General features: G+C 33.4%; 1 long non-coding RNA gene across 1 annotated transcript; it reads right to left on the minus strand.

The window, feature by feature from the left end:
* Positions 1-7,270: 7,270 nt before the first annotated feature.
* On the minus strand, positions 7,271-12,221 carry LOC133834750 (uncharacterized). Its single transcript, XR_009893429.1, has 2 exons — positions 10,812-12,221; positions 7,271-7,811 (listed from the first exon to the last, which is right to left on the minus strand). It is a non-coding gene; the product is annotated as an uncharacterized LOC133834750 (long non-coding RNA).
* Between the last annotated feature and the right edge of the window lie 1,297 nt (positions 12,222-13,518).

A 13,518-nucleotide genomic window follows, 5' to 3' on the forward strand; every position in this document is an offset into this window, starting at 1 on the left:
CGGTTTGAGGTTTTTCAATGTGTGATCAGGTGTAAGAATAGTCCATAGAAAAGTTTTCAAGGGATTTGTCCCATTGAGAAGCTTACTCATATGAATGTCAATAATCAAAGAGTTGAAGAAATTGTTATTTATATTTTGGATTTAAAAAAGGGATCAATGGTGTCTTTATGCTCTTGCCCCGCACCATGACAGGAATCTACTGAGAGCGTGACTTGTTAGATTAGTAGTTAGTATTTTTTGTCTTTCACTTTAACCGACTTGGTAGGGATCGAACCCTGCCCCTTCTCTTTCCAGGAGAAAGCTTCCACCAGTTGAGCTAAGCCCATCTGGGTGAGGAGAAGAAATTGTTACTTGTCGAGCTTGGTTTCCTTCTCACACTTAATATTCTCATCTATTTTAGTGCCTTATTTTGTTTACTTTTTTCTTAAAATATTGTATGGGAGCAGCATTGTGAATGCAACAAAATGGGCAGTAGCTGACTCACCAAACTTTTTGTTGGCGCCATATGCTAAATTTGGGACCACAACAATTAAATGTCAACACTATTACATTGAATCTAGTTTGGTGGATTGGCTGCACTAATTTTTTTTGCCTCTTTTGAGTACTAATGATGTATAGTTTGTGGTTAGGCATTTTTTTTCCACTTTACCGTAATTAATTACAGATCGTAGCCTTGTTGGGCCTGAGTTGGCCATTTATAAAACTGCAAGATAATAGCCAAAAGTTTCACTTAATTAGTGAAGCTGTAGTTCTTAACTTGTTAGGCCATTTCTAACCTGCATATCACGATTTTGGTGTTGTTTTCACACTAAATTAATCCCCACCAAACTGTATATTCTTAATCATTTTGGTGGTGGTCTTGTTTTCACACTAAATCAATCCCAACCAAATTGGATATTCCATATCATTTTGGTGACAGCAAAAATACTTTTTGGGTTTTTTTTTTCAACTTTTTACCTTTGAATATTAATATCTTTTAAATATATATAATAATTGTTATGTTTTTATTAAAATAATATAATAACGAAGAATATACTTTTTGTTTTCATGTAACTTTTGATGTGGTTGAAATGAAAAAAAAAATATTGCTAAAATTTTATAGGCTTTTGTAGTTGCAGTTGACTTTAAAGATCATACTTTTTGTATTACCTTATCCATTTAGTGTGGATTATAATATTTGTCGTGGGCTCTAATTCAATTTCTATTCTTTTCTAGTGTTACATTTTTTTGGGTTTGATAGAAAGTCACTTTCAATCACAATTGCTAATTGCTATCCATTAAGAACTATAATACATGTGTTCGATCCAGGAATGCTGCAATAATAATAATAATCCCATGAGACCAAAGGATGATGAAACTATGAGTTTGTGTTACTTCTCTTAACAAGTTAGTTTTTTTTAGACGAAACCAAAATGATTTTAGACTTTTATTTTTGTTTTTAGTCAAAGCGTGAGCCTCATGTGAGACTCATTCATCAGCAAGAAAGTGTTTTTTTTCTTTCACCTTTCCCTAATCCCTACATACTCGTCACATGTGAACCAAACCCAACTCACCACTCTCCACAACTATAGCCACAATATGCTTCAATTTTTCAAACATTTTTCTTAACTAAATGAGTGGGAAAAAAAAAAGAAAGAAAAAAAAAAGGGAATAAGTCAACTTCTTTTTTGCTCGAAATATATGTTAGAATTTTATGTGGACTAATATAATCTCAAACGTTATTTCATAATCACAACAGTTAATTGTAGTGCCTAATACTGTCAATAATCATAATGACATGGTTAACACTTGTTAATTACATTAGAAGTATATGGTGGCACACTAATAACTATAAGTTGACTTATTAAGCTTTAGTTTAGAGATATTAATGGTAGATATGTAGAACATAATATAGGGTGAGTGGTATTAGGAAAATAGAGAAGGGGGTTGCTCTCCATTGGCTTTCTATAGAAACTATTGCACTTAATCTTGTGTGTGTTTTTGTGTGATTTTTGCAGATTGTGAAGGTGTGGAAATGGCTCATGAAGGGATGAACAATATGAGAGGTATGTACTTATTGTTATTTAATTAATGCCCTAAATAAAGTGTGTTCTTAGATTGATTGTGAGCATCTATTGATTGTGTATAATCTGTTTTGTGCATTGATGATGCTTATATTGTGTTTACAAACTAACAATTGGTATCAAGATCTAGGTCTTTTGATTTTAGGGCTTAATTTTGACATAAACCCTTTTATCTTTCAAATCTAATTTTTGCACTATAATTTCGAAAATTATTGTTGGTTTATGTAGAAAAACAGTGTATTAATTGTTAATGGGATTAGACCATTTTTTGACAAAATTTTGGGGAAGTTTTTCATGTTATTTGGTTGGGTATACCGAAAGTTTTTCAAAGTTTTCATGGCAAAAAAAAATGGATATGAGTTTTTCGGCTTTTAGTGTTTATTGACCCAAATGGAGGCCGGAAGTTGATAGAGGAGGAGACGTGGATGAAAACCCCTCAAAACGGTGGCGGAAATGGTGGTCGGAGGCCGTTGGGTCACCAACCGAGTCGTGTAGACTCGAAATCGCGACCCGTGTAGCCCAGATGAAGCTCAGGGACGACAGGAGAAACGACGCGTCGTTTTTGGCTTCTGTCAGGCAAAAACGACATGTTGTTTAAGAGGGAAGGATGCTGTCATTTTTGGCAAACGACATGTCGTTTTTCAAAAATGACATGTCATACGGGCACAGATAAAAAATTAAAATAATTCAGACCTATTTTTAGGCGCGTGGGAGGTCCATTTTGGACCAATTTTTCACTATCTCGCTTCTTTTTTAATACCCTACCATTTGTATATGTTTATGCACAAGATTAATTCATGATTTCATCTCATATTTGTGTTTGTATTTAATCTTTTTGTGACATAAACATGATTATTTGTTGACAATAGTGAATGCTTATTTTCTTGCCCGTAAGATTAAGCATGCTAAACTATTTGGTGATGATGAACATTTAAATATTTATTTATTTATATTTTGTATTTTTCCTCCAATAGTATATTAAGATCCATATGAGTAATTAATTATCCTACCGATAGTAATTGCTTGGTAAGGATGCTTAATGTGGTAAAGAAAATCTAATGAATTTTATTAACCATAATTTTTTCTATCCTTGATTAGTGCTCAAAAATGCAAATTCATTAGTTTAAAAGTGTAAAATAAATTAAGTTTTAATTAATATTTTCATGAATTTATTGTAATATTTGTTTTAATTGAAAATATTAATTTTTAATTTAATTTATGTTTAATTTTCAGGATATAATTTGCATTTGGACAATAACAAAAAGATAGAAGAAAGAAATAGTTAAAATTGACAAAAAGAGAAGAGAAAATGGTATTCTTGAGATTAAAGCCCAACTGAAGGAGAAGCCCAAGTCCAATTTCCTCCCCAGCCCACTGAAGCCGAGCCGAGCCTGCGAGCCGCCTGACGCTGCCAGCCAACCTCCTCGCGCCACGCGTCCAACAACTTCTGCCTCTTCCAGCCGTCCCCCACGCCCACTCTGATGCCTCCTTTCAGCAAGCCCAACAGGCCCAAGCATCTCCAAAGCCAGCGTAGCCTCTTTCTGCTCCTTCACTCCACGCTTCATCTGAAGCCCAACAGCTTCACTCCAAGGTCCAATTGGCCCAGCAGCTTCACTCCATGCCATTCCCAGCAGCAAACGCAGCAAGCCCAGAGGACCCAACTCTCCCAGCCAGCCGCCTACGTGGCACTTCCCCATTGGCTGTGAATGGGTCAAAACCCCCTTGTGTCACCAGCCACTTTCAACCCATGTTTTGTGGGTATTGGGCTTTGCGAAAATTGTCATTTTGAGCTTTAAAGCTCATGTTTTTGTGGTATTTTAGAAAAGGGAAAAATGACCATACACCAAAATAGCTCGGTTAATATTAATAATAAGATTTGATTTTTTAAAATCATATTTTATTATTAATATTTCAGATTTATTTTGTAAACCCCATTTTATTGTTTTATTTATTTTTAGTCATTTTCTCCCATATAAATAGGGACTCATCCTTCACACTTAGCAAGAAATTTTTAGAGTAAAGAAACTATAGCAAAATTTCTACTCACTTTCTTCTTAGAATTTTGTGAGAATCATGAGCATAATGGCCTAATCTTCCTAGGAAGGTTAGGGATGATTCCATATGCTAGTGATGTTATTTTGCTACTTTGATTTACTATGTTCTTAATGTAATATATTTGAGTTATTTATGTTCTTTCATCTCCATCTCTATTTCGTTATCTTTATTTACTTATGCTAATAGTATATAGGATTAGTCATGCTCTTTCTATGTGCTTCTAATTAGTAAAAGTAATATTGATACATAATCTTATGTCTAATCTTCTATTGCATTATTGCCCTTGGGTATTTTGTCATTTTTAGATTTTTCATAAAATTAACATTGTGATTTTAAAGTAAAAGAACTTTATAACTCAAATGGACTTTTGTTAGAAAAGAATATGAACTTTGATTTTCCAAGTAAATGTTGGGATGTAAACTATTTACATGTGTATTTTTTGTAAATCAAGTAACCAAGTAACTAAACAAGCATATGGATGATTCTTGAAACATTTCCATTTCTCAAACTCTTGATTACATCTTACCTTTATTTCACTTATCTCATTTCATCATTTCATCAAAAAGACAACACCAAAATCTCAAATCTCTTTTCATTTCCATCTTTTTATGTATTTCTTGTTACTAATTTTTGTGTTATTTTCTACTAATCTTTTGAGTTTAGGTTACCTCCTTGTGGATCGACCACCCAATTATACTACAACCACCGCTTAGTGGTTGTCACGATTTGGGTGTTAAACAATCCTCTAGATAGTAAATTCATGTATCTGTTTATAATGTTTAATAGATTGTTCTTACATGTGATTGAATTCTATCTTTTTTTTATTTAAGAACTCTAGCATACATAATGATCATTTGTTATTTTACGATCATTTGTCTATGAGAAAAAAGCACAAATGACATGATTTGTGTAAGGTGATATTGAGAGTTCTAGACCTAGTATTGGTTTAGGATTATGTTCAAGTGGAATTCTGTAGCTTTGGTTTTAGGAAAAATGCAGAAGGAACCCAAGGATTTCTGGGTTCACGAGGGCATGTCGCGACCCAGTTCATGGGCGGCGGCCCGCGTGACCCAAAAGGCCCTGAGGGGCTTGCTGTTTTGTGGGTGCACCACAGCCCGCTTACCCCTGGAGCTTGAGGCTAGCACCTCTACCTTGGGGGCGCGCCGTGTCACAGGCCGGCTATTTGGGTACTCCAAGTAGATGGAATGTGCGACACTTGCAGACACTTCAAGCTAGCAAGTCAGCCTACAACACACACCTGCAGGCAAACAAACTCAGGGGTTAGCCACATACGCATCTCGGACATGCAACAGGCAATAACGAAGTATGAGCAAGCACAAAGCAAGTCATTCCTTGGAACGTCCACACAACACAAAGCACACAACAAGGCAAGTGGCACGCAATGACCCAACGAAGATAACAAACAAATAACACATAGGCAATAAGGGAGCATACAATGGCAAGTATGGCTAAACATCGTTTTATTAATATATAGCCTTGATAGGGCAATGGAGTACACAACTTTGGCCCCTATCTGCTGGTGACCATGGTGCTTCTCTAAGTCACCAGGTCACCCCACCCCTAAGGAGCCTTCTAGGGATACAAGGTCTTCCCAGGAACATATATGATTTTTGTCTGGGAGACATATGCATAATTACAAAATTGCCACTACCCTACCCCATGAGGTTGCTTGGTGCAAGACATGACTAATGATCAAGCACCAAGGCATGCTCTTACAAAATGGCCCCATGTGGGTGTGCCAAAGGGGCAGCACGCCACACGCCGTGACCCTTAGGGCCAGGTCGCAGCCTACCTAGGCAACCTTAACCAAAATAGGTCTTCGGGCTCAAGGACTTAAACCTAAGCGCTCGGGACGAATTCTACTACCTGATTTAGTAGAATTCGAGGTCCCAGAGGCTAGTATTTTATTCCCAAAGCATTTAATTGAATTAGATTTTAATAGTTATCCGTTGTCGCTTGTGACTAGGGTTACCGTTAAGGCTCGGGATTGAGGATCGTGCTTAGGACCGCTCCACATTCTCCGCTCAGGACTCGAGGTAAGAAAATTTCACCTGAGTTATGATTGGGGCTAAGATCCCCTATAAATGAATATATATGAGATCATAAATGTGCTGTGATTGGAAATATCTGGATAAGCAAATTAGTACGTGCCACTTTCGATTGTGTACTTCGCAACTTATATGTATCCTATGTTTGATGTGAAAGTCCGGCCTAAGGAAGTCGAAGCTGATGTTATGCGTACTGAACGAAGCTTGGCCTAAGCGAGTCGGGGTCAACTAAATAACTAAAGGGCTCGGCCTAAGGGCACCGAAATCTAACCAATTGTATTCATATTGAATTGTATGTTCGGATGAATTTGTTTATTGTTGCCTAATTTATTGCTTGTATTTTGCTATTAATTGAACTGGTTGATCAAAAGTTTGCTATGTACACTCTATTGTTATCTATGCTTGTTGAATTTGGTTTTCTTGCTGAGTCTTGGCTCATGGGTGCTACGTGGTGCAGGTGATGGACCCAAAACGGGTATGTTTTAAAATTTAAACTCGCAAGCGCACGAATCGTATTTATAGAATAGTTTTCGTGTAAGCACGAGGTCGAACCCAAAGGAGTTGACTTAAATCAAAAGAGAAAACTATTTTTACCAAAGTGAAATAAATTTCTAACCTAGTTCCAAAGATTAATGTGTTTTGTTTTAAAATAAAGAAAGAAAATACTAAAAATAAATAAACTAAAAAGATTTGTTTTTAATAGTTATTTATAAAATTATTAAGATTTTAGAATCCACAAAATATAAATAATAATATTTATTAATATGTTGACTTCCCAATTTTTAGTGATAATTGAAATTAATCTAATTACCTTTTCCAAAACATTATTTTTACATTTTCCTTCATTTCAATAGTATAACTTCAAATCATTAGTTGTGAATCAATTTAATGAAACTACAAAAAAATCAAATAATGTTATTTCTAAAGCAAAATATAGTATTTTTGTTATAAGCATTGGATGTGAACAATTTAATGACACATCTTAATCAAAGAATACTATGTTTTTGCACAATTAAGAACCAAGTAAAATATGTTCTAACAATCTAAAATACATGATATTATAGATGAAAGAAATATTTAGAAGAAGAAAAATCATAAACTTTATTGCTCATTTTGGGAGGTCAACATAAAATAAACACTATATAGTTATATCTTGGTTCATCCTCCACCTTAATAATTTTAAGTGGATTAGAAACCCATAACTATCAAAAACAAAATAAAAATTACAACATAAATAGGAAAATTTGGAGGAGGAACCTCCAAATTATTCCTCTAAAAATACATAAAAACTAATCTAAGAAAAGAAAAAGATGGAGAGAATAGAGAGATGGAAGAAGTGGTGTAAGAGAAGGTGTGCTTGAAATAGTGAAATGAGACTCCTATTTATAGATAAATTCTTTGGTAAATGATAACACTCCTATTGGTCTAAAAAAAAAGCACATGGATTCATGCTCAAAATTGTCATCTTTTCCTATAGTTACAAATCCAATGGTGGAGAAAGAAGCACATGGATTGATGACATGGCATTGTCAAGAATTGGATTGGGCCTTTCATTTTGGGCTTGCTTTCTTCATTTCTTTATACCAACATTTTATCAACATTTCATTTGCCCCAACAAATACACCTACATAAAGAAATTAAACACACATAAATTAGTAACAACATAATTAAACAAAATAAATACAAAAAATACATAAAATCAAAATAAAACTAATAAATTCAAAATTACTTAAAAAATTGATAAATTAATTTAAAACTCAAGAACTAAGCAACAATTGGCTTATAAAATGTGGTAAAATAACTCTATTTTGTAGAGTTATCACACCCCCAAACTTAATGTTTTGCTAGTCCTCAAGCAAAAGAAAAATTAAAAACACCTTTTTTTTTTTTTTAATTGGAGACATCAAATGTTTTCCTCAAAAATTGCATAATGAAAGTAGCTCAATGAAAATTATGAAGAGACATTAAGCTCATGTAATTAATCCAATAGTCAATCTTGCTTTCAACAACTAATTTTCAATATGGAAACACAAAACTATTTACCAAGTAATCATGTGGAATTTTGGAAAAATTTATGCAAAGATAAAATAATTAAATCTCAAGGAATGATGAATTAATTTTTTTTTTTCGTACCAAAGTCCCATAGGTTCGTTTTTCTTATCTCTCTCCACTAATGTAAAACAACACAAAATCAAGGATCAATAGGACTTTATAGGCTTGTAATGTGCGGGTAAAGAAGAAGGTGAGAAAAATGATATTGAATTTTAGCTTAGATCACTTTTTCCTAACACATGAGTATTTCCGAACTTTTTACTAGACATCACAATATTTCAAGTATACGCCATAACATTTCCATAGTAATTCTTTCCACCCATTTGGAATCTTCAATTTTTTTTTTTTTTTTTTTTAGCTTGCCACAATATTTTTGTTTTTTTTTTGTTTTTTGTTTTTTTAAGATGTGGCTTTCCGAATTTCTTTCCTATTTTCACTTTGGTAACAAATCAAGATGCATAGCTTTATGATATTTTCTCATGTGTAAAGAATGAAATTCATGAAGAAGTTTTAGATTTCACATATGGGTAAAACAATATAACAAGACTCGTGTTTGGCTCAAATGGGGTAAACTAGGGAATAATGTGTGTAACGGTGATTAAGTCAAAAGGCTCAAACGTTCCAAAGATAGCCTAAATCATTTCCCTAATGATGTGCTTTTCTAGGATTTCGCCTCAAGAGATAATTAATCGAATTCTAGGACTTGTGAGATTTACAAAATTTTATGCTTATATAAATTAATCTAAATTACACAAAAATTATTAGAAAGATAGAAAGTGTTCTTTTATGAAAAATCTATATTTAAGCAAGACTAACCCAAAGATTAAAAATAGAGCTTAAGAAATATTCACATTTTTCTAAGAACTAAATTCAAATTCAATTTATCATCTAAAAATGAAAAATCACCAAATTTTTTTTTTTGAACATTTTATAAAAAAATAAAAAAAACACACAACACTACCCCCAAACTTAAACAAAACATTGTCCTCAATGAGCAATAAATTTGAAAAAGTTAAGAAAACTCCCTTGAATGTATGCTTCCATGATTTGGCTCCTTCGTTTTTGGGCTAGAAGTTTCCTTCAAACTTATTTGAACTTGAAAAACATGAAACAAACACACAACAAACGTGAAATACAAAAGGAAATACAAAATGGAACTTGAAACTTATGGGTTGCCTCCCACAAAGCGCTTTAGTTTATAGTCTTTAGCCCGACTATTTATTTATTTATTTTTTTTTTTATCCTACACCCAATCGATGGTGTAGAATTTCATTTGTAGGGTGAACTATAATGTTGATGCAAATGCCATAAATGAGAATTGAAAGCATCACACCTACAAAGTAATTAGAGACATGCAATTTTGGTGGCATTTCAATGAAGTAAGAAAATTGCACATCTTTTTTATCCTCCTTTTCAAATTGAGTATGTATGAAAATTTGCTCAATTATTGGCTCTTGAGGTACAATTGTATTTTTTTCATTTTCCTCGTGAGCCCCATCAATCAATTCATCAAACTCATTTGTTTCAATTAGCAATTGGATGCTTATTACAGGTTCTTTGAAAACTTCGTTCATTTTTTCACTCTCGGTTTGCACTAATGGATCGGGAATGGGTTGACTAGGAAGAACTTGTATTTCCGTCTCTATCAAAACAGTTGCAAGATGACCTATTTGTTTCTCGATGTTGGAAATGGATCGAGACTGATTTTGTAAAATTTGTTGGGTTGACTGCATGAACTGTTGTAGGGTATCCTCTAGAGATGGATTGATTTCTTGTTGAGGAGGATATGACAGATCGGGTTGGGAATAACCTAGATTAGGCATGTTGAATTGATGCACATGGTTCATTGGAGACAAGTTTTGACTCCATGTAAAATTTGGATTATAGGTGGGATCAAATGAGATTTCTGAGGAATTCCCATAAGCATGCACATCATTGGTTTCATTATAATCAAAGTGCGATGATGCATAATAGTTGTACTCAGGCTTCCAACTAAAATCAATGGGATTTTCCAAGGGATGACTACAATTCTCATGGTGATGAGAGTGAAATGCATTATTTATCTCCCTATGGTCATCTTGAGTTTGCCTAGCTTGTAAGACATCTAGTGTTCTAGACAAATTTTCTATTTGAGCGTTGATGTCTTCTCTTTCCCTAGGATGATATGCATTGTTAAAATTCCTAGTACTATTCCAAGGGCATCCATTTTGGCTCATGTAACCTATGCTACCAATAGGAAACATGGCAATAACTCAATGACAATTTTTTTGTGAAAATCTCAAGAAACCTTTTCTGATATGGAAGGTCAATTGAAATTGCAACCATAGAGCATAATTAGAATTTCAAGAGATTTAATTTTTTTTTTTTTTTGCAAATTAAAATTACAAGAAATAAACACAATTAAATAACAAAACAAAATTAGCAAACATAAATGAAAAATAAAATTAAATGACAAAGACAAGAAACATTTTCTGATGTGGAAGATCAGTCGAAACCGCAACCACAGAGCATACTTAGATTTTTTTTTTTTGACAATAAAAAATAAAATAACTAGTAGAAGAATTTTACTCACCTTGACACAAATTGTTTCTCTTCTTTGCAACTCCCCGGCAACGGCGCCAAAAACTTGATGGACCCAAAACGGGTATGTTTTAAAATTTAAACTCGCAAGCGCACGAATCGTATTTATAGAATAGTTTTCGTGTAAGCACGAGGTCGAACCCAAAGGAGTTGACTTAAATCAAAAGAGAAAACTATTTTTACCAAAGTGAAATAAATTTCTAACCTAGTTCCAAAGATTAATGTGTTTTGTTTTAAAATAAAGAAAGAAAATACTAAAAATAAATAAACTAAAAAGATTTGTTTTTAATAGTTATTTATAAAATTATTAAGATTTTAGAATCCACAAAATATAAATAATAATATTTATTAATATGTTGACTTCCCAATTTTTAGTGATAATTGAAATTAATCTAATTACCTTTTCCAAAACATTATTTTTACATTTTCCTTCATTTCAATAGTATAACTTCAAATCATTAGTTGTGAATCAATTTAATGAAACTACAAAAAAATCAAATAATGTTATTTCTAAAGCAAAATATAGTATTTTTGTTATAAGCATTGGATGTGAACAATTTAATGACACATCTTAATCAAAGAATACTATGTTTTTGCACAATTAAGAACCAAGTAAAATATGTTCTAACAATCTAAAATACATGATATTATAGATGAAAGAAATATTTAGAAGAAGAAAAATCATAAACTTTATTGCTCATTTTGGGAGGTCAACATAAAATAAACACTATATAGTTATATCTTGGTTCATCCTCCACCTTAATAATTTTAAGTGGATTAGAAACCCATAACTATCAAAAACAAAATAAAAATTACAACATAAATAGGAAAATTTGGAGGAGGAACCTCCAAATTATTCCTCTAAAAATACATAAAAACTAATCTAAGAAAAGAAAAAGATGGAGAGAATAGAGAGATGGAAGAAGTGGTGTAAGAGAAGGTGTGCTTGAAATAGTGAAATGAGACTCCTATTTATAGATAAATTCTTTGGTAAATGATAACACTCCTATTGGTCTAAAAAAAAAGCACATGGATTCATGCTCAAAATTGTCATCTTTTCCTATAGTTACAAATCCAATGGTGGAGAAAGAAGCACATGGATTGATGACATGGCATTGTCAAGAATTGGATTGGGCCTTTCATTTTGGGCTTGCTTTCTTCATTTCTTTATACCAACATTTTATCAACATTTCATTTGCCCCAACAAATACACCTACATAAAGAAATTAAACACACATAAATTAGTAACAACATAATTAAACAAAATAAATACAAAAAATACATAAAATCAAAATAAAACTAATAAATTCAAAATTACTTAAAAAATTGATAAATTAATTTAAAACTCAAGAACTAAGCAACAATTGGCTTATAAAATGTGGTAAAATAACTCTATTTTGTAGAGTTATCAGCAGGTTAATGCAAGGGAAAGCTGGACCAGCCATGAGTTGGAGAGCTTTGGGGGCGGTGTGTACATCGGAGCTACTCGACTGCCACGGCCGAGGGATTTACAGGGACTAGAGCCAAAAATTATATTTTTCCATTTAGGTTGCCTGCAGTTGTACTAAATTTTGAGGGTGGTAACCGCCATGTAAACATTATTTTTGGGATGTATCAAAGTCTTATTTTCATGAAAGTTAACCATTTTACGGTCAAAATCTTTTAACCCTAACCTATTAGTTGACTTTAAAAACACGTTTATGTTTAAACAACTTGAATAGCAGGTCTTGCACTATTTTAAACACACAGTGTAACGGTCTTGGTTACCCATGACGTTACATTCAATATGCATGCTTGTTCCCCTGGGAAGGCACCAATAGTGAAGGGTGACAAGTTCTCAAAGGCTCAATGTCGACAAAATGATAAAGAGAGAGATGAAATGAAATTCATTCCTTATGTGTCACTGGTTGGTAGCTTGATGTATGCTCAAGTATGCACACACCCTGATATTGCTTTTGTTGTTAGCGTGTTTGGTAGATACTTGAGTGATCCTAGACTTAGCCGTTAGAAAGCGGCTAAGAAAGTCATGAGGTATCTTCAGGGCACTAAGAATCATATGTTGACTTACCAGCGAGTTGACACTCTTAAAATAGTTGGGTTCAGTGACGCCGATTATGCAGGATGCGTGGATGATAAAAAGTCCACTTCAGGCTACATTTATATGATGGCTGGAGGAGCTATTTCATGGAAAAGTGTCAAGCAGACACTCACAGTTTCCTCTACGATGGAGGCAGAGTATATGACATGTTATGAGGCTACTTGTCAAGCAATATGGCTGCAGAATTTCATTTCAGCATTGAGTGTGGTAGACTTTATTTCGAGCTAATGAAATTGTATTGTGACAGCTCCGCATCATTAGCTTTCTCTAAGAACACTAGGAGTACTTCTCGCTCAAAACATATTAATATAAAGTACTATTTTGTTAAAGAGAAAGTCACTGAGTCCCTCATTCTATTGAGTACACGCCTACCACTAGCATGTTAGCAGATCCACTAACGAAAGGCTTACCTATATGTGTGTTTTTAGAGCACGTTGCCCAAATGAGATTGTCAGGAGCCTAGCTTGTTGAGCTCAATGAGAGTTTTGTTATTTATGTATTGAACATGCTAGTATTTTGTATGGATTGCTTATAGCTTGTGTTTTGTTCTGAACATGCATTATGATATTTGAAGTTACTTCTCATTGTTGTTATTATATAT

This window comes from Humulus lupulus, chromosome 5, assembly GCF_963169125.1.
Source record: "Humulus lupulus chromosome 5, drHumLupu1.1, whole genome shotgun sequence".
Classification (NCBI taxonomy): domain Eukaryota; kingdom Viridiplantae; phylum Streptophyta; class Magnoliopsida; order Rosales; family Cannabaceae; genus Humulus; species Humulus lupulus.